The sequence below is a fragment of the Alligator mississippiensis genome, chromosome 4, assembly GCF_030867095.1.
Source record: "Alligator mississippiensis isolate rAllMis1 chromosome 4, rAllMis1, whole genome shotgun sequence".
NCBI classification, from domain to species: Eukaryota; Metazoa; Chordata; order Crocodylia; family Alligatoridae; genus Alligator; species Alligator mississippiensis.
Genome location: NC_081827.1, coordinates 222,257,145 through 222,279,439, shown reverse-complemented (window position 1 = coordinate 222,279,439; position 22,295 = coordinate 222,257,145). Strand labels below are relative to the sequence as shown.

At 41.3% G+C, this 22,295-nt stretch overlaps 2 protein-coding genes across 6 annotated transcripts in view; one reads left to right on the top strand and one right to left on the bottom strand.

Annotated features, from left to right (window-relative positions):
- The window catches only part of CCDC148 (coiled-coil domain containing 148), a 161,405-nt gene extending 158,688 nt beyond the window's left edge, over nt 1-2,717 (bottom strand). For 2 of the 3 annotated variants that reach the window (XM_019480300.2, XM_019480307.2), the window contains exon 1: nt 2,639-2,717. The gene's annotated coding sequence lies outside the window, so the exon portion shown is untranslated. The remainder of the gene's footprint in view (nt 1-2,638) is intronic. The other variant, XM_019480304.2, reaches the window with a different exon arrangement.
- A 147-nt stretch (nt 2,718-2,864) lies between these two features.
- PKP4 (plakophilin 4) overlaps nt 2,865-22,295 on the top strand; it is a 272,331-nt gene continuing 252,900 nt past the window's right edge. For all 3 annotated transcript variants that reach the window (XM_059727364.1, XM_059727362.1, XM_059727363.1), the window contains exon 1: nt 2,865-2,972. The gene's annotated coding sequence lies outside the window, so the exon portion shown is untranslated. The remainder of the gene's footprint in view (nt 2,973-22,295) is intronic.

The following is a 22,295-nucleotide window of genomic DNA, read 5'->3' as shown; positions in this document are numbered from 1 at the left end:
TATTTTATCCAATAGGCTTTCTTTTGCTTTAATTCTGTGGGTCTAAGATAACATGACCGGGGAAACTCAGGAAAATAGAGATTTACACAAAATACATGCATCTTTCTTTCCCTAAAAAAAAAAAAAAAAAAAAGCCAAACAGGAAGTGCTCCTCAGGTAACAGGGAACATTTTAGCACTTTTCCCAGTCAGAGCATATATTAAAACCTCTTATGATTTGAAGTTTCTTACAGTATGTATTTCCATAACCAAACAACATATACGTTTCATTAGTTTTCAAAGAAAAAGAAATTAGACATGTCTATCTTCTTCTTTAGATGGTATGGGTTGATTTTTAGGTACCCACATACAATTCTGACACTCCAAAACTTTGGGAGGTCTGAGTTTGGGACTGGGTCCTGCCACTGTCTCCTTCCTATCATCTAGGAGGAAAGAGGCACGTGAACCCACATACAGTGTGTTAGACACTACAGGCTACAACTCAGCTGACTGTCTACCTTCCCCACTAACTGGAGGTAGGATTTCTCACAAGAGTTGCTGCCCTACAAAGTTGAACTTAAAGCAGAATCTCTTAGGCTTTGGGTCTCAAGATCAAGTAGAAGAGGAACTCGGGCTTCAACACTACCAGCAGTAGAAGTCACTCTCCAGAGTTTTGACTCCGGTGAAGGGCTGAACATATGCAAACAATTGATTTATTCCCTCAGGACAGAGTTGTCTTTTGGTTGTTCCATCTTATGAACTGTAATTTAGACTTTTCTGATTAAGAGAACACACATTTCTGAACAGCCACCTCGGCCATTGCAATGGCTTCCTAGGTGCTTTATCCTTCTCCTGGACTTTTTCCATTTCTGTACTTGCATAAGTTTCCCCAGCATTTAATTCACAGCCACTCGGCCTTTTACGAGTGTCCCTTCACTCCACTAGGGCTGACACTAGTTGAATGCTCTGATGTGCTTCAGTGTCCACAGTAAAGGAAGGCACTGAACTACTCTGAGAAGTTACCAGTAAAAGCTAAGCCAATTTGATCATTCAAGTTTTGCAGCAGTTTGCCTGCATTGATTTAATATTGATGTAGTTAATCCAGTCATCTTTAGCAACTATGACCAATTAGCTTCTGGAGGGACAGATATTTCTTTTCTTTCCCTAGCACCGTTTCTATTACTCCTCCCACAATTGCTACTCCATTTTCTACTCCCCTTTTCTTTTCTGGTACCTCTTCTCAGTTAACTTGCTTTCCTTCCTCTTTGCCACTCACCTTTTCTTTAATCATGTTTCTCTTCTCCCTATTGACTCATGTTTCCTCCCCCTTAACCTTGCTTTCTTACACATGTGGGATTTCACAGATTGAACACTTTGGGCCTGATTCTCCATTGCCCTGCACTTTGGATAGTCAGTGACACTTCTGCAATTAGGCCACCATTCTGGTGTGGCAGCGTCAGAAAGGCATCTGGAACTGTGAAGAATCAGCAACCCTATTTATACACACCAAGTTATTCCCTGCAGATGTTTGATCAGATTTCTTCCTGCTGACTCCTTTAACCTATGGCAATAACAAACACTACAGAGACAAAAAACTTATAACTGTAACCAGGAGGAAATACAGAACCAATCGGTATATCTATTTTCAGAAGCAAAAGGTGGGAAGACAGAAATCACATGTGCAAGAGATGCCCCTCCTCCTTCAGAAATATAGATGACTTTACTCAGGGGTCAGCAATATATGGTCCACAGGCCACACCTGGCCTCTGCAGCCATTGGATCCTGCCTGTAGAGCCAGGGGGCCTTGCCCACAGCTGTGCTGGGCAGCAAGGAGCTGAGCCAGGATCAGGTGGAAAGGGGTGAGCTTGTGCTGCACCTAAGGGGTAGGGAGAAGAAGCAGAAGGGAAGAGCGGTGGCAGGGTTGGGACACTGGCCCACCTCAGACCAGACCGAAGCTTGATTATTTCCACCAGGGGCTCCAAAAGATTGTTATCTGCCGCTTGACATGTTTAGCTATTCCTTGTCTTTCAACTGCCATACAGTAACCACCCAAGAATAAGGTGAAGGACATAGCCACAGCACAGAAAGACAGCTAAACACTTACCCCAAAATTCAGTATAAACACTGCTTATTACTCACAGGAGTAGCCTACACCTCATTAAGGCCTGCGGCCTTGTTTTTCCGGAGTGGCCTAAGTCTTTAGTAAGGATCCTGGAACTGACAAGACCTCTAGTTTTAGGGGCTCCCCAGGCCTTGATACTGAGGGAGCCAAGTCAGTTTCACCCATGAGGGAGTTAAATAGATACAGCACGACAATTTTTACCAAGGAGAGCGAGAGGGGGCCCAAGGCTTAACCACTTCGGTGTTTAAAGGTCACAAAATATCAGACATTAAGTCAGTCACTGATTCAGGTCTGGATCCCAGGAATTTGGGGAAATTAAGGGAAACAGGGGAGAAAGAAAGGGAAAGAGAGAGAGAGAGAGAGAAAGAGAGAGAGAGACGTCTCCAGCAGCAGGATTTGAGACTGCAGCGGCGGGGGGAGATTGGACGGAGGGCAGCAGCGAGGAGGGATAGATGCAGGTAAGCGCGGCTGGCTCAGTCCGCCCACAGACCCGCAACCGCCTCCCCCGCACGGACCCGCAACCTGCCGCCGCACACACCCGCGCCCGGAGAACCCGCAGCCCCTTCCACACAGCCTGCTCACAGCATCGGTAACCCTGGCAACCTCAAGTCACCGCCTCATTGGCTGATTTCACACGAGGCAGCGACCAATGGCGCGCGGCCCTGCGCGGGGCTCGGCCAATGGCGGCGGGGCACGGGGCAGGGCGTCGCGTGACGCGCGGGGCGGGGGGCGGAGCCAGCGGGCGGCCAGGAGTGGACGCGGCGGCAGCGGCGGCACCATGGAGACCCCGGGCTAGGGCCGGGCGCGCGGCGCGGCGGGGGCTGCGCTGGGCCCGTCCGCGCCCGGACCCCGCCGGCGCCTGCATCTGCGCGGTGAGTGCGGCGGGCGCGGGGACTGGGCGCCCCGTCCCGTCCCGTGCTGTCCCGTCCCTTCCCTTCCCGCTGCCCCGAGGAGCCTCCTCCGGCGCGGCCCCGTGGCCAGTGCTCGGCTCCGCAGCCCGCGCTGTGCTCGGCCCCCGCGTGCGGCCGGGCACGGGGCGGGGCGCTGCCGGGCTGGGCAGGTGCGAGCCGCGGCTCGGGCGGGCGCAGGAATGCGAGGAACGCGCCGGGAAGGAGCCCGCCCGCTTCCCGCAGCCGCAGGGCCCCGGAGCATCTGCCTGGCGGCCTCCCCGCCCGCCTGCGCCGCGCTCAGGTTAGAGGCTCGCGGCACTTGCCCGCCATGAGATCAGTCCTGGACTCTGCCCCCCCCCCCTCCTCCCGCGGCCTTTGCTTCCCGCGCCAAGTTGAGCTCCTGCTTGAAACATGCTGGGGCTCCGGGGAGGTCGGACCAGCCTGGTGCCGCAGCGCGGCCTCCCCTAGCCCTTGTGGCTGCAGGGTGTGGGAAATTGCTGTCGGTGCCTGGACACCTCTTGTTGTCTCCTGAATTGCGGCTTTTCATCTTCCTGAGCCGCAGCGAGACCCCCATATCTCACGTCACTCGAAGGAACAGAGAGGCAGTGTTGTGGCAGGGATGGGACAGAGAGGACGGTCTGGCACCGGGAGCTGTGCACGGGGCGTGTCGGCCACCAGCTGAGACAAGGCAGCACCGCGGCAGGAGACCGCTTGCCACCATGTCTTCTCCCACCGTTACGCTCTGTAGCCCGACGGGAGTTTTCATTCTGCTGCTCAAACCATCGTAGCTGCTTCTCTGGGTGTTTGCCAGGGGGTGATTTGGAGCAGGTGGGAGAGGAGCGGAGGAGGAAGAGGTTTTGCCAACTTTGGTAGCAGAATGCTCCTGAGCGTGGTCTAATAGCGGTTATTTTTTGTCTGTGGCTTTTCTTTCTCTGTGAGTTAAAAGGTAATAATTACAATGGTAGACTGTCTTAGAGAAGTCAGGCTGGAAGGGAACCCCAGAGGTCATCTAGTGACTACACTAGTCTAACCCCCTGCCTGAGGCAGGATCATTCCTATCCAAACCGTCCTGTACAATCCATATGTAAGACTGCCATCGAATATGATGCAATACAGACTTGGCACCCTAACCTGCCACAGGTAGAGCAGGGGGACTGCAACAGCCAACCTCTCGCTTTTATGAAATGTCAGTACAAGCTCAAGAGATCCCAGGTAGAAGGCCATGCCTCCACTGCAGAGGAAGGCAAACCCCCTTACAGCCCAGACCGATCTGACCATGGGGTAAAATTCCTTTCTGTTGCCAAACATGGCAATCGGTCTAACCCTTTGTAGAGGGACAAGACCCTGTAGTTGGAAACCTCAGGAGGAGCATTGGCACAAATCAGTCAAAGTCTACATAGCATTTATCTAAAGAAATCATAGTAGTAGCTAAATCAATTCGGGGACTGTTATGCCTGCTGCTGCTTTGACACATTGTTTTGGACAGTTTTGTTACTAGGGCATCATGATCAGAAGGATAAATTTAGCTATTTGGAATCTGTTAATCAGTGTGGAGAGTGGTTAAGAAAAGAGGAATATATTTCTCCAGTAAACTCATAGCATTATTGAACTGCTTTAAATCCAAAAGGTCTGAGATGATTGTTAGTTGCTATGCGTGTTGAGCACAACTAAAGGATTAAATGTGTGGCTCTCTCTTCCCATGTGACAACCACATATCAGTACCCAAATCTTAGAGATATTTTTCACTCCTAAAATATTCCTTGTTGCTGAATATAGGGAGCACAGCTATGGATTTTCCTGCCTGATCAATAAGCAAAATAAACGGAAGAAAAATGACAAATACCTTCAAACAAGCACTTCTGACTGACTGTAATGACGCATGCAGATGTTTTATAGCTGACACATTGTGCCTCTGAGGATGGATTGCATTTACTAGTTTGCCTGTGTGTATACTAATCGGCAGGAGTCATACAAAAAGTGTAGGCATATTGGTAGACGTGATTTAGTAGGTAGAGCATGTCTACCCTGTCTGGATTAGGGGTTCTGAGAGGGGAAGAAATGAAAGAGTGAAACGAATTCTGAAGTTGTTGAGTCTAAGATGTTGCAGCACAAACTAATATTTCTGTGATCAATGGGTGCTCCCAGTGTAAAATTCTAAATTGTGTATAGGAACACTATATTTTTTGCAGGGGGGACAAGTAAGGAGGGAGGGGAAGAATGCTCTTTTTTCAGATGCCAACACACACACAAAAATCTATAGGGCAAATGTACTGTTGTATTTTCTAAGTATGTAGTCCCAAGAAGACTATTCTATGCTTCCTTTCTAATCTTCCTCTACATACTAATATTTTAAACAGCAGTCCAAACCAGCATGTGGTATATAATTATGTATAAAACTAACTGCTTGAAGCAATAGGTGTGGTATTAGTAAAGGTAGTAATATTTTATAATTTGCCTTTAATTCTCTTGATGACTGTAAATTTTTTTATAAATCCTACTTGAAGAAGGGAGACCAGGAAAGGAGAATAAACCTTTTTTTGCCTTATTGAATAGTTTTCGGGGGGAGGTGGGGGGGTAGAATTATTTTTTAATGTGGTAATTATTTTTGGCAATTCTTTTTAAAACTTAAAATTGGAGCATAAGATTATTGGAACATAATACATATTTTGGTGAACAGCATCATCTTGCAAATCACATCTATTCTCAGAGGGAGAAATACCCCAAAAGCAAAAACAAGAACAACCCTGCTCCCCTTCCCACAGTTTTTGCCTTGGAAGCTGTATTAATTCAGTTGTTTTTAAAAAATATTCATAAAGGACACTTGCAGTATGCTACGTGCATTTTTAATTTAGTTGGTTCAATCAATGCACTAAGTATTTTCCAATAATAATTAAATAAGGTCATTCCTACCTTGCCTGACACACTTTTTCTGTGAAATGCTATGTGTATATAAAGTATGTACATGGAATTTTTCCTCTTTCAATAGCAATCATATACTTTAATCAAATTAGTATATTGTATGGGCCCATTTTGGCATTCATACAAGCTTTCTGATTGCATATTGAGAATATTGCATACTTTTGGGAACGTGTGCCCTTTTGTATGGGGGGTTCTCTTGTTTTTTATGGTTCCATGTAATTCGTTTATTGTTACCAAAATAGTATTCTACTATTTTTTTTTCCTAGCAGTATCAAGTACTGTCAGAATGACATTTTAAATGTTTTTATTTTTTGAATGAAAATGTTCTTTGCAATATAGCTTATATTAAACCTTGAAACTATGTAAGAACTACATAGGACTTCATGTGTACTGTGTCAAGTAACAGATGTATACAAACTACATATATTATCTTCTCTTCACTTGGAAGAAATACTGTCTATATTAACTAATATTACATGTATTGTGTTAGCTTGTATCCAAGTAAAACATGTTAATTTGTTGTTGTTCTTGTGATTAGGTACTGTGTAGCAGATAGGACAGTTAACTGATTTATCATGGTGTGCATGAGGATTGTAAATAACTGGTGAAATGCTAACATAAAGGGTCCCCGTTTCTGTGATATTTTAATGAAAAAAATGTTGCAACAGTAAGTAAATGAGATGCTTCTGAGCTAGCTTTGACTTCATAGGACTTTTTGTAGTTAGGACGAAACATTCTCACTAATCCAAGGACCTGGTGATCACAGTAGGGTTTACTACCAGAGGCATAATAAACCTGACAAAGATATCTAGGTTTATTGCCAGGATATGCCTGTTGGAACATGCTGAGAGAATGAAACCACATTTGAATTTAGTATGAGGACTGGAGATTTTTGGTGGAAAATAGATGTGGTGTTCTTGTTGTTTTGCTATAGTTCATATCATCCAAATAGTGCCCTTTCTCTCTCCCTAACCCTATGCTGCCCCCAAAATACCTCAGGCATCTATCTCAACTTCAGCCATGACTGTAAGAAGTTGTCCTGGCTTGACTAGATAGATCAAAAAGCAGGGTAAATCCCTCATGCAGACACATTTAATCTTATTTAAGCTTTGCTTCTCACTTGCATTATGGTTGCCTTTTGGAATTCCCATCAATACTAAAGACCCAGTTTTTGCTAGTCAGGGAACAGCTAAGTACAAAGAAGACAGTCCCTTTCCAAGAGACTCCACAACCTCTAAGTCAGACAGGACACAACAGATGAACAAATAGGCAAATGGAGAGAAAGCTGAGGCAGCAAGTTGAAAAGGGTAACTCAGCTCCAACAGTACTCTATACTTCTGTATCCAGTATTAAATAGAAAGTGATTTGTGGGCTTTGCTGCAGAGAGTTGTTTTTACATGCATACATACTTACTGTGTGACATCCTAAGTTAAGTTCTACAGACTCAGACTCCCCAGAATTGTAGGCTGTTTTTTAAGTTGATAATTTACCAACACAAGCTTAAAACAAATTAAGACACTTTTAAAGTGTACTTATTTAACATATGTGTTTTGATGCAACTGTCATGTTAAGTAACATAGAACACAGACCAATGGACAATTAAGCCATTTTAAGGGAGGGGGGCAGAATTTTAAAGCAGGGTACCATGGTTCAGCTGAATCGGCTGTAAATCTTGTCTGGGCCTATTCCAAAATGAAAGTTTAACCTGGAGCAAGTTACCTTTTAAATGGTCTGCTAGACATCCAGATGGATTGATTTAAATCACAAAGTGGAAAGTTTTACTTTAAATAATACTTTCAAATGAAGTTCTACCCCTGCTCCCTGTGGTTGGCTGGGGGAGGGAAGGGAGAACGCCAGCAGTGGCTAGGTGCTAGCACCTGCCCATCTCTGTTAAGCGCACTTTCCATCATCTATTTCAATCAACTTTTTCTATTTGTACCTCAGTTATCTGTGTAAAGAAAGATGTATTTTCCTTGGGATTATAACTAAAACATGTAGATTAGATAGAGCTTTTACACTAGATTTAATAAACTCTCTTGCCCCGTCCCCGATCACTTTATAGCAGCATCCATTCATTGAGGCAGCTGTATAGTATAGGATAACTTTTAATATTAATTTTATAAATGGTGAGTGATAGTGCTAATTAGCAAAAGTAATTGATTTGTGTCGGGCAACTGGATTAGGATAATAGCTAGTTTTGTGTGCGTTTGTTTGTTAAAACAAAACCTCAAATGATTTGGATACATAAACTTTTTCTTATAAAAACAAGTCATACTTGCAGCAAATTCACTGACTATAGTTAATCTTCCATTCATTAAATCATTTTAAATCGGAGATTGTCAGTTTACAGCCACAGGCCAAATTTGGCTTACGGAGCCATCTGATACCACCTGCAGATGTGCAGCTTCCGCTGTGTCTAGTGGCTGGAGGCTTTGAGAGTAGTTGCTTTCCCCTTCCCACTTCAGGAAAGCACTAGCTGTGGGCACTCCTCAAGGCAGGGGTGGAGGAGGAGGGAAGCACCAGCAGTGGTTAGGTCCAGTGCCTTCCAGCCTCCAACCCAAACTGGGTTACTCCTACTTGAACTGGGCCACTCTGACCCATAGCCAACTACTGATTTAAGCTGATTATGTCAGGTTATCCCAGGAAGAGTCCAAATGAAAGGACTGGAACTTAAGGGCATCTTTACATGTGCCCTGAGGTTGAGGGAGAGAGGGGCATTTTAATTAGAGCGGCTTTCTGGAGACGAGATGCTTTGGAGCAGGTGTTTGGCATGTGTATAGGTACCCTAAGTTCCTACGTGTATGTCTTGTTTTCAAGAGTTCCAGAGTTACTTAGACAATCCACATTTTTTAAAAACTTAGATTTCACCTTCTCTTTCCTTTTCTCTATTCATGCTAAATTTCCAGGAGTCGGCATTCAGTATATTAGCAGGATTCAGTGCATTTGTATTATTTAAATATTTTAGAGATTATAATTGTAGGTCTTAACCTATTTCATGTTAAATAAACATTTCATTTTACGTGTTTTTATTTTTAGGAAGTAGTATACACTTTGAATAAAATGGAAAAAAAATTATTGAGATTATTTCAATCTGATTTCTATCAGTCCTGATATGCATGCCCTCTCCTTTAGAATAGGATAATTGTTTTTTTTATATGCCTGTAGCTAAGCCAGTGTAACTCCTTATGCACAGACAAGGCCTTAGCATTAAAGGTAGTACCACTGTTGTCCAGTGTAATGAAAACTGGTAGTGAAGGTACAGAGCTATGCAATCATAAATAGTTAAAATACAGAGAACTAGAAACTGAGGAAACATTGTTTACTTTAAAAATATAAAGCACTCCTCTTAAACACCTGTCCAGTCTTTACAACAGAACTTCACATGGCAGACTTGCAAAATATGTTACTGGGCTGCCAGCACTAACAGAAAGTGTCTAATAGGGAATTTTCATAACTGTTTCAGTGCCACATTAAATTGCTTTTTTGGGGCCAGGGGGGATGATGTGTTGCATGGGGTTTTTGGTAGTTTGTTTGGGGTTTTTTTTGTTTCTCAGGTGTCTTTACACAAGCTTCTGAAATTTTGAGTTGTCTGGTAGCTTTTTTTCACATGCTTTCTACTGCCTACAGTTGGGATGGACATGGTTCCCTTTTTGTGTATTGGGGAATGAATAAGTACAGTAAAAAAAACAAAAACAAAAAAAGCTGCTCAGAATTTCTGCTTGCACAAAGGAGAATACAGATCTGAAAACCATTTGCAAATGGCAGTTTCTCAGGTGAAATACCTTCTTTCCTCTCCCCTCACACTTGTTCTCCTTTTCCCCTCCAGCCTGGGTTCTCATTCTTTTTAGGCTGAGTACTCCCTAATTTAGTGGAAGATGACTATTGGTAATTGTAGATGAATGTTAATTAGTAATTGTACACCCCACATGACATCAAAAGTCTCCTTTGTTTGGAAAGGGATGCAGTGCTTAAGGGGAAGGCTTCTTTTGAATCAGATGTTGCCCAGTGCTTGCCACAATCTGCAAGCATGTCAGGGCACACTTCCTTAGAGCTGAACATGTAATTTCTTTTTGCTTTGCTATACAGTAAAGTGGTTACATATCCAGGGGTTCAGCAGGCATGTTTTTCTTTTCAGGATCACCTTTGTGCTGGTCAGTCCACTTCCTGGAGAGAAAGGTGATTTTTTTGCAGCTGGAACTGATGCTGCTAGCTTGCAATGTTTTGTTCTTGAACTAGTAACAAGCTACAAATCTTGTAAGGAAGCTTAGCTTTCTCTCTAGACCCAAGGCAACCAGCACTTAATGTTTTTCTTTTTTTCTGTTTTGTTCTCTCTCTCGTTTTCTTTCATACATATATTTCATGTGCTCTGCTTTCTGGATTGACTGCTCTAACCGGCTATAAACTAAGCAAGGATGGAGCAGGGGAAGAACTCTCTATTTAACCCAGCTTCATGCAGACCAAGATTCCATGTTTCCTGTAAACACGTGTTATACTGTATCCATGTCTTCATGAACATTTGTTAAAAAGGAACTGTTTATCAACTTTCTTTACTCTTCACTGTTATATTGCCTTCTGTTCCAAAATTACTAAGCAAGTTGATTTTAGGACAGAAACTGAGACTGTTTGATCAGGAAATGATCTTAATACAAACACTTTCCTCCAGCTTCGTTCTCCTCCTACCTGAGAGGAAATAGAGAAGGGTGGGAGGAAATAACAGTTTGTGCTTCTCAGTCCTAAAATCAGTGTACTTTTAAGAGTGTAGCCTTAGGACTGAAAAAAGGCTGCAAAACTGTATGGAGTTAATATAAACAGTGCTCCTTAACTGCAAAGCTTTATGTGCCTTAGAAGCAAACTAAGGAGCCTTAATAAGACCATCTCATGCTTCTTAATAGCCGCCTTGAAATAGAGAGGCTCTAGTCAATTCAGGGCTGGTTTTGAAGCCTGGAGATTGAGGGTTCACCTGTTTCACTACATGTAAAATTAAACAGAGGATAATTTGATTACAGATTAGACAGTGGTACTGAAAGGTGCTAAACATGTAAGCAAGTTATGAACTCAGCTGTGGATAACCAATGTGCTTGTTAAAATTGGCACTGGTATTGCATTATAAGTATATATTTGTCTGATGTGTATAAAAGTATTGTTATTGTACTGGAGTAATTTACCACAGAAAAAAACTATTTCTCCAAAAACCCCTTGATGACTACTCAGTATGGATTACCTTATTCTTACCCCCTTCCAGTGCCTGTTGATATTCGGTCTCCTTTTCTCCTAGTATTTAAAAATTGGTCTCAAGACCACAGAAATGAAAGTAAAGTAATTTCAACAGATATGGTTAGCTATATTAGTTTCAAGTTAGACAGAAGGTAGGGCAGGATGAGAGACACATGGTTTTGTAGGCAACAACCTACTTCATCAGATGCTATGAATAGACTTGCAGAGATGGTTTAGGCATCATCCTGTATTTTCAATCCTGGAGACAGAGCTGTACCTTTTGCCTTGGTCCCTTTTACATGAGCTTTGATTTCTCTTTAGCATACCAGTAACTGGAGAAACTAAAAGTGTAGATAGTAAGTTATCATATATTATAATAAATACAATGAGGTTTCTTCTCTCCCAGTCAGCAAGAGGGGAAAAGCCCCATATCTTATACTTGCATACGAGCCAACCCCCTGATTAAATATGTTGGCTACCATTAAACTACTGCTTAGAAGTGGCATGTGTTCAGTCATGGAAACCAGCTATGAAGTTAATTGAACACAGCCCATGCTGAGCATGTTCATAAAACACATGGCCCAAATTGGGAAAACACAGTAATGGGAACCTTTTTCTTTTGTGTGTGGCCTTTAAAGTGGACAGTTGCTCCCCCAGGAGAGAATGTGTGTTGAAGCAAGCTCCTACAGTGACTGCTCATTTTCAAAAGTGCTGATGGGAACTTGTTTGAGGGGGGGTGGGGTAGGGGAGAGGATAAATAAATAAATAATGCACACATGCAAACCTGTGCCTCTGTATATCTGTCTCATGACTGCTGTGGTTCACTTGACAGTCCAAAACACACTTTTACAGTGACATCGTCCTTATTCCCATTACAATGACCATGTTGTGCTCCTGTGTGCCCTCATGTTCATCACATTCACCTTCAGTCGTCACAATCACACAAAGGACTGCCTTTGCTTCTCCTTCCTGTGCTCAACCCTCTTCCAACTCCCCCTCCTGATTTCCCTAGTCCTTTCACTCATTGCTATAATGTCATTGTGGTGGACCAGTAGGGGACGCTCCTCCACTGAGCCACCCACCTCGCTGCACCAGACCACCTACTAAGCTCTGAGCTCCCTGGGGCGCCTCACGTCTGGCTGACTGCCTTCCTAGAGCATACCTGCAAGTCTGGGGTCACCACTGCCACTACCCAGGGGTTCTGGTCTGTCTTTGGCCATGTGCCCCCTTGGGTATGCAGGCCTTGTAGACCTTGAGGGTGCTTGACCCACTGTGAGAACTTGGGGTGCTTCTTTTAGCCTAAAGCACAGAAAGTAGCCTCCCTTAGTCAGCCCAACCAAGGTGATACAGAGGCACACCCCTCTCCCAGCCAGTTCACCATGCTTAGTACAATGGAGATCTTTATTGATTACAGACAGTAGGCTTGGGGAAGGGTACAGGACAGAGAAATATCACAGAATAACCTTAGAGCAAACAGTGTGGCTAGGTATCCTTTGATCACGCATCTGCTTTCCTGCAAGTTATATAATCTAGACAGGTTTCAAGTAGCTTACTCACAAGTATCATCCAGAGGCTGGTTGAGCTTTCCTCTGGAGGCAAGCAGTTCATGATGTGTCAGTGATATTTTAGAGAGATCCCCATCTCTCTGCCTGGTCAGTTGCTCACATGTACCCCAAAATGGCTCTCCCTGCCCATCTGGAGCCTAGAAGAGCTCTGGAGGCTGTGTGTGTAGTCCATGCTTTCTAAAATGGCTCTCCCTCTTCTTCAAGGAAGAAGGGCTCTTAAATAACTTTTCTGACCCCACCTTCTATACCCAATCAGGCCAGGTGTTGTTGGATGCTAGCCAATCAATTTGAAATGCATCACTGGTTACCTGGTGGAGTGACAGGGGCTCTTGCCCCCACCCCCAGGCCATGAGGTCATTGCCAAAACAATAGAGAGGTTGAGTTCCCACCTCCCTACCGGTGGTCAGTCACGTAGGCAGAGCGGGTTGCTCAATAACCAGATTGATAGACATATGAGAGAGAGAAGGGAGACAGACTAGCCCCAAGGCGAGGAGGAGGCTATAACAGCGTTTCATCACTGTCATCATGGTCATGGTTGTTGCTGTCACTAGCTGTCCCACCTCCTGAACAGTCTTTGCCAGTCTCTTCTTTTCTGTATGATCTCTGCCATCTCTGCCCCAGTGTCTTCTACTGACTTTGTGTAGTATCTATGCATCTCACTTGGTCCCATTTTGATACAACCCTTGACTGAGAAGTTTGTGTGTCTGTACATGAGCAGTTTCCTGGTCTTACTGCTTCAGAAATGTAGATGAACTGGTTGAAGTGGGCTGTTGGGGTCTCCTCCTTGGTCATGTGATTGAATAGTAATGACTCTCTTCAGGTTCTTGACCCCCTGTCACTATCATGAGGAGTAAGATTACTTTTCTCCATACCCCTTTAGCTTATGGGCAGTACCAGAGGAGGTGATTGATTATTTTGGCCTTCCACCAGCAGGTTTGCCTGGGGCAGTTAGGGCCTCTCTACCCCTTTTTTCCCATGTCTATACAGGGAGTGTGTGGAGGGCTACCTGCCAGTTCGAGTCTCTGTGATCCTTCTGCTGGTCCTTGCAGAAGTTTTGCTCCCACACAGCCTGGCAGCTGTTGCTGGATAGTAGGTCCACGGGCAACACAATGCTGCTTATTCTTATTAACTCCTGCATCTTAAAGTGGTTTGTCAGGGTTGCTGGGGCCTCGCTGTGCAGCTTGTATTTATTCTGGAAATGTTCCAGGATCCTGTAGAACCACAGTGATTCCAGTTCAGCCCATCTGAATAAAATATAGTGCCCATTGTGCTCTGTCTGCCTCACTGCCAACTCTTTTCTAAGTCTTGGTGTACCACTGCATCAAATACATTTTAACTTCCTCTTCATTCCTACAGCTCAGCAGAGCCTTTCTTTCCCATTTGTAGTGATCTGTTTCTTCATGAGCTTTAAATGCTTGGCAAACATCACTAAACTTCTATGTAGCTGAGAGGCTCTGTTTCCCTCTCTCTTTGTTGTTGCATTTAAGTAGTTTGGCCCCACTCTGGGGTGGAGGTAGACCAGACAATCCTGTGCCACATCTGCATATACATTTTTGGAGGGTCCCAGGAATGGTGATAAGACCACCCGGTTCCAGGTGCACACGGGAAGCTAATTCATACGTGGATCCTTTGTAGGAGGTATGTGAAGTACATGCATGTACCAGACAGTGCCGGGTTATGGGGTCTCAGTGGCTTGAAATGCTCTTGATTCTGCTGGGCCCCAGCCTAATGAATTATATAAGTTATAAGCCTCTTGACTGGACTAAGATCATGCATGTGTAGAAGTGGGTACAAGTGTGGTGCTCAAAAGTGAGTTTATGGAGTAGGTGCTGAAATTTGGAGCATTCAGGGTTGGGGCCAGACAGAGTCAGGCCCACAACAGTCTCCTGTTCCTCTCCAGTTTCTGCACTCCCCTCTGTCCCTTTTCCCCCCACCTTACAGTCACATGCAGCTCACTTCCATATTGTGCTTGGAGGAACGGAACCTAAGCAGGGCAAGAAGGCTGCAGGGACAAGAACTTGGGGGTGCAGAGAGCAAGGGGGCACCTGACCCTTCCCCCCACCATTTTTCCCTGTAGCAGTGGGAGGGGGGTGAATTCAAGACACTCCAAAAATTAGATTCTGGACCTGGAAAATTATTTAAATTATACATTTATAAATGTTGTATGTACATAATCTAATTTGGGAGGTTGCCATCTTATATTTGAGTAAATATGGCTGCTGACATACATGGGGAAAAAAAACCCCAAAAATCGGTACTTTACTGGAAGAGGAAGCACATTAGTTTGACCCAGCTCCCCACCGTCTCTGTAGGTCATGCACTTCAGCTGGGGTTTTTGGTGCATTTATCTAGTAGCTGATTCAATCGACTATTAGATAAAAGTGCCAAAAAGCCCTGCTGAAGCATGTGATCTTACTTGCATGTTGGACATGCTGGGTCAAAATAGATGCCTCCTCTGGGCATGCACTGCACTTGGTGCGGGAGCTGCACTGAGCTTAAAGTGCCGGGTTGTTTTTTGGGGGGTGGGTTTCATGTCTGTAAGCAGCCTATGTGTATATCTTTATTATTTTAGCTACTCTTAAGTGGATTCATTATTCTGGACAGGTCTAGTTTCTCTTCTGTTCTAAACAAATAATATTTAGAATGGAATTCTTAGTGATAAAATGAAAAGGAGGGAAAGCTCTTAAGTAAAAAAGTAAAACAACAAGAATGAACTATAATATAACCATTTGTGAACCCAAAATTTGGCTTAGTTTTATGTTTAAAAGTATTGAAAGCAGTTTTTCTCTGCAGCTTTTAAACTATTGTAAATCCTTTAAAGGTTTACAGGCTAAAAGTTGTCCACTGCAGCACAGCTTGTTTTAAAAATTCTTAATTTAACAATAGTATGCATGAAAATCACTTCTAAACATTCTGATTACTTAGTCTGTTAAGGCCTTCAGTGGTAATTTGGAATAGTGATGGATGACATTTATCCTTTAATTGTCATTTTTCCAAATACAGACTCTCTGCAGATGCTGCTCTATAAGAATTAGTTGTTATAATTTTTTCTGTATTTCCTAAACAGGAGTTTGGGGACACTTTCCCCCCAAAATGCACAGATTAAAGATGACTGTTTACATAGTTTTTCTTTTATGACCTGACATAGCTGCACTGTAAAGATTAAGTTGTGTGAAAAGCATTAGGCTGGCCACTTATACTACTTGTTGCATTTTTTAAGAAAGTTGCATTTGAAACTTGTTTAAATGAAAAATCATGTTATCCACATTTTAATATGCCTTTAATTATTTTGCCTATGCCATCTCTGCTAGATGCGTAAAATATGAAGTGCTTAGAATGTTTAAATTTATTGTGGCTGCTCCGCCAAAAAGGTATTGCAGCAGAGAACATTCTTAATAGCAAAAAATGAAATGTGCATGATTTGTAGATTAGCAAGTTCTTCTATGATTATATAGGAGATGTATTTTGTGTTCATAGATTTTAAATCCCTTTAAAATCATCAAGCTTAGTAACCTTGGAATTCCTTGCATTAACTTTTTCTGGTGAAATTCCATCTACTGAAAGCTTTCCATTTGTGATTGCAAATGTCTCAACATATTGTACAGGTCAGAGGTCCTTTAACTCTTTGATTCTATAGCACTTTGTAATGCTATAAATGAACGTGTGTCCATAGCCTAAGAGTTCTGCAAATGCTAGTTCTTCAAAAGAAGCAAAGTCCTATTGGCTTACCGCTAACAGGCTGAGCTCATTACATTACCTGCAAGAGTTGCATTTACCTACTTATGTTGCTTCCCAGGCTAGAACTAAGAGCACATGAACATGTTGGGGATGGGAGCAGGTTGGCTAATTGTCCTTTCTCCTAAACCCTCGTTGCTGCCCTTGTAGCAGGTCCATGACCTACCTACTGGTTGAGAACCACTGGAATAGGTCAGTTTTGTGCGGAGCAGATGAATCTTCCTCAGCATCCTGTGGAAGTGGTTTCTGGTGCTGTGATAATATACACCTAGGAAACTACTTCCAAAATATGCTTTTCCTAGTTGCACACCATGAAGTTTGTTCTGAAATATGTTACTACTTCATTTCTTCAGCATATTAATTCTTTGATTCCAAAAAGCCATTTTTTTCTAGCTTTATAGCTGTTAAAAGAAACCTCTCTCTAAGGAGATAGACTTTTTTTTTTAAGAGAATTGAAAAGCCCTTGGCTCTCTTTGCAACTGTTATCCAAAAATGTATTTAAACCATTGGAACCAAGTGTTTAAAAAAGGAATCTGTTAAATAAAGAATAAAATATTAGCTTTTTTTAATTCTGAATGCTTCTAATAGTTAGAAATGCTTCTAAATTAGAACTTGTTATTTGTGTGTTCACCATATGTGCTTATTTTCAGTTCTGGGTTTTACAGACAGCTTCCAATTCTGCATACAGAGTTACTCTGTGTGTGTGTGTGCGTGTGTGTGTGTGTGTGAGACATAACATTATTATACATGATGGTACAGATTTCAGTTTAAGTGCTAGCGTACCTAAAAATGAGTCTTTAGGAATCTTTAGTCTGACTACGTAGTTTAGTGACCTTGTATTCTATTTTTATTTGGGAAGAGGATGGGACAAAATTTAACAGTTTAAATTTAACATACCACTATAATAATGAGTACCAAAATACTTCTATAAACAATTTAATTTTTATTACAGCAATGTCCAAATATCTTATTGAGATTGAGAGCCTACTTGCTCATTACTTAGTTAACGACAATCCTTACACCAAAGAGATTACAGTCTGGCAGATGTGATGCAAAAGTGGGCAAAAGAAGGTGAGGCTCTGAGGATGGTGAGGTAACTCAATTAAAAAAATTAACCAGTGTTGTTATATTTATCTACAATACAGAAGTTTAATTAGCCATTTCAGAGCAAATTAAAGCAACAGTAGTTATATTTGAACTCAGTCTGCATTTTTATTCAGTAATGTCACCTATTCAGCCATAGTTGGAAATGAAATAAGCCCATTGGAATGATCCTATCCATTGGCATTATCGATTGAATCTGTATTAGATAAGAAGTTAATGCTGTACTTCTGTATAGCAGTTGATACTCCATCTTTGTTGGTATAAGTCAAGGCCTTTTTTGTTCTTGAGTTGCATTTTGTTCTTGAGTTTAAATATAAAGGCAGTCACCTAAATTTTGGTAAACTATTATATGAATGTCCCTTGCCTGTTGGTCTCTGTATCATACAGTAAATAAACCTATTTTTTAAAATAAAACAAAATATATAGAACTTGCAATTAATCTTTAGTAGAAACTGTAGCTGTTGCTAGAGAGATTGATCACTCTCTCAAAACAATCTGAGTCCTGTACTGGAAACATACAGAGAAATAGTTGTATTTCCATTAGAGCTTAGAGTTGTCAGTTTTTACATTTTGGATGGAATTTTTGTAGCTCTATTTGAAAAACTTCATATTTAAAAGATTCTACAGTGTTACACGAGAGTGTTCCTGAACTGGCAAGTGACTTTTTCATTTCATTTTTATTGCTTGGAATGGAAACCATTGCATTAATGGAACTTTGTCCTCACGCACAGTTATGACGACAAATAGGTATTAGGCTACATAAATACATTCATATAACCTGGGAGAATTTTCCCAGGTTTGTTTTCTTGGTAGAGAAACTTACCCAGAGCTGTGTATATAGACATTTGACTGATGAAGTTCTAAAGAGCTTGCAGTACTTGCTGTGGGGTGGGAGAGGTGCCTTGTGCACACATCACAGTATGCTCTGCAGTCTGCTTGGTGACAGATGGCTGTAGTATATAGGGTAGCCCTGACTGGCTGAGCTAGAATGCCCATGGTCTGCCTGTGTTTTCCAGCAACATAATGTGGTGATTGTGAGGGGGGGCAAGTTCTGTTCCCTGCTGGAGCAGCAGACTCCAGTGAGCAACAGTGTTTTGGGGCAGAGTTGGTAAAGGAGGAAGGTGACGCTAGAGGATTATCCTCTCTTTTGAGAGAAGGCTGTGAGGGGACTTGATGGCAGCTTACCACTATATCAGGGGAATACATCAAGGGCTTGGTGAACAACTGTTCACCAAAGCACCCTTGGGGAAAACCAAGAGCAATGACCACAAACTCCTAGAAGGCTGTTTTAGAAAAAACTTGTTCACAGCTAGGGTGTCCAGACTGTGGAATTAACTCCCTCCAGAGGTAGAGGAAATACCTACCCTAGAAATCTTCAAGAGGAGACTGGATAGTCACCTTGCTGGGGTCACCTGACCCCAGTTGTCTTTCCTCCCTAGTGCAGTGGGGCTGGACCCAATGATCTTGCGAGATCGCTTCCAGCCCTTACAATCTATGAATAAGCCCCAGAGAATATAAACATTTGCTTTTCCAGGATAAACTCTCTTGGGAGTAATTTAGCCCTTGTTGTTTACAAGTTATTTTTCTCTGAGAGCAGCCATTTTTACTCTGGGAGTAAAAGCCTGAACATCTGTACACTTGTAGTTTCTCCTGTGAAAACAGTGACTCTCCCAGAAGAAACTGTTTCTGTGAGATGTTAATTTTCAGTGGTAACCTGCTGAATACAGTATTGAGAGCTAAACAGTATTGAAAGCTAAAATTATTGGCTTTAAAAATAAGCTAATGAACATGCAATGGTATTTGATATAATTAATTTAAATCTAGGTTTTGCAGTGAGCACTCTTGAATATTCATAAGGAAGGGAAAAAGGACCGTTGTATCTAATGTAGGAACAATTGAATTGCTGAGTTTCACAAGCTTAACCATGCATTCAGTGAAAGTATCTCTTCCTAGTATTTCTTCTGAATATGTGAATATTTCTTCTGGCTCACGAAGGTAGGTAGAAGGAAGAGAAGGAATTAGACATTTACAAAGCCTCAGCCTAATTTACAAACTTGTACTATTGCAATATTATTTAATTCACTAAGTGTTTTAAACTATAACTTCAACTGACATATTTTTGTTAATATTGTATTACTTCAGTGCTGTATACCTAGTATACACATAACATTATCTGATTTATTTCAGTATCAATGATTGGAGGATACTTAGTTTGTCTGTTTCAAAGATGGTCTAGGCAACAACTTATTGAAAATTACAAAGCTGTGTTTGTAGGTCACATTTCTCTTGTGTTCAATGAAGAATAAAGTATTTATTACAAAGCACTTAATTTACCCTTACCACTGAAAATGTCAGAAGCCTTGTAAGATGTTAGAGGTCAAATTTATAAAAACCATTTAGCCTCATAAATGCAGTCTTCGGCTATCAATATTTAATTTCTATTTTTTGTAATTTATATTAATTATTTTTCATATTATAACAATATAATAAAACCAAAACAATCTAATATAAACTAATAATTAAAATGCAATAAGAAAGCAAAACCAAAGTATTACAAAATAGATATTTAAACATAATACTATAGATTTAGTAAAGACTAGGGGAAGAGGAGAGCTTAACATTATATATACAACCAACTAACAAATGTAGATTTAAAGGATACCAAATCACAAATAAATAAATTAGTTGATAAACTAAATATTAATTTTTCAAGCCTAAATTTTTATCATGGATTGTAGCTGGTAAAAGTTTTAGAAGTAAGTTACTACTGAGATTCATGGAAACTGAGGGTTTTTAAGACACTCAGAATTAAAACGTTTATAGAAAAAAAGTCAACTTTGAAGCCCTTTTTATTTCTATGGGGCTTCTAATCCTTTGACTACAACAAAGGAAGTAATAACAATATAGTCAGCATTAGCAGAAGTAGTTTTAAGAGTCAAGTTGAAGCACAGCTTTCAGGCTTGCATCCTCTTCTCCTAGAGTGTTTCCTCAAGACCCCTTTTCAGAATAGTAATTGTTTTCTCCAGTATTTCATGGGAGAACATGAGTTTCTGAGATGGAAAAGACTTTGTTTATGACTGAATAATGTTAGCAGAGCTCTACTTAAGGCCTATACCTCTTCTGTATGTTGAAGAATATATATTTATTCCTTTCTTTTTGTGAATAGAAGTTTTCATGTACTGGGTTTAGCCATATGCTAGAAAATGATGATGCAAAAGCTTGTTCTGAAAGTGTTTATACACATTTCCTTCTACAATTTAAGTTCAAATAGTTTGGATTTTTTTTTAATTAAAGATATTTTGACTAACAGTTTCAGTGCTCGCATATTAATTGGTCTGCAATTGTTTTTGGTATAACTGATCAGTGCACTGCTTTGGGCCTTTACTTATGTTCTGGCAAGTGGTTGGTTTTAGTCATGGTCTTTTTCAGACTGGGCCAGAAAAAGGACTGATTATTTTAAAACAATTTTGAAACAAATTCCTTTACTTCACAAAGCATGAACTTTACATGGGGACCTTTATATTGTCTTGTCTGCTACAACATTTTTATTTTAGGAGAAACTTAATTGCATGTAATATAGGCACTGATCTTTCCTTTCAAACTTTTGGATAAAACTTAGAATCTATGTAAAAACACGTGTTGCTATTTGGGTTGGTCTAATAAAAATATCAAATTCACCCAAGGAACCTTGTCTGCCTATGTGCTACTATACTAACTAAAGAAGAATGTCTTGCATTTGAAGGCTTATCTAACTCTATCCAAACTATGCATTAGGTTCTATAAATGATACCACCCAAAGAAATCCTCTCTTCTCACTATACTAACACTAATTTTTTCCAACAGAGATCTTTCTGTCTTAAAGCTAGTGGTAAGGTATAGTATTAACCACTTTTTTTATACCCTTTGATTTATGCTACTATGCAAAACTCTAAAACTTTTGGTTCAGAGATTGTGTCTTTCATTAGACGAAGTAAGAAATCACAAAAAAATTATCTTTCTTTGCAAGCTTTCAGGCTCATGCACCCTTCCTCAGGCTTGGGGGAAATTAAAAATGGTACAGGTCCCCATAGGTAGAAAAACAATTTGTGGTAAGGGTAAATTAAGTGTTTTGTAATAAAGACTTTATTCTTCTTTGAATACAAGAGAAATGTGACATGCAAACACAGCTTTGTATTTTCAATGCATTGTTGCCTAGACCATCTTTGAAAGAGACAAACTAAGTATCCTCCAATCAGTGATATTGAAATAAGTCAGGTAATTTTAACTCTATACTAGGTATACAGCATTAAAATAATACAAAATTAACATAAAATATTTTTTCTACCTATGGGGAGGTGTACCATCTTTAATTTTCCCTAACGTTTCTACTTAAGGTGCGGTTTTCAGGAACCAATTGTGTCGTAAGTCCGAGGACTGCCTGTAGCTCCTTCCGTAGTAATTTCTAGCCAACTGTGTGTTGTTTGAAGCAGTCAATTTAAATAATTGATTTAATCATTTCAGTCATTTGTCTTGGTATCTATCTTTTAAATCAAAATAAGTCTCTGCAAGATTCATGTCTACACTGTCTTGCGTAACTTGCTAGCAGAAATGGGGTTTTAAAAGTAAAACTGACAGAGTCCACACAGCACCCCCATGGTGGAAGAAGCTTTCCAGACTGCTAGCAAAGCAGAGCCAGCTCTGAATGACAGAAGGCTCCTGCCACCACAGAGGAAGCTGCCAGAAATCACATGTGGAATGGGCTGCCAGGAGAAAGCATGGGTGCAATCAT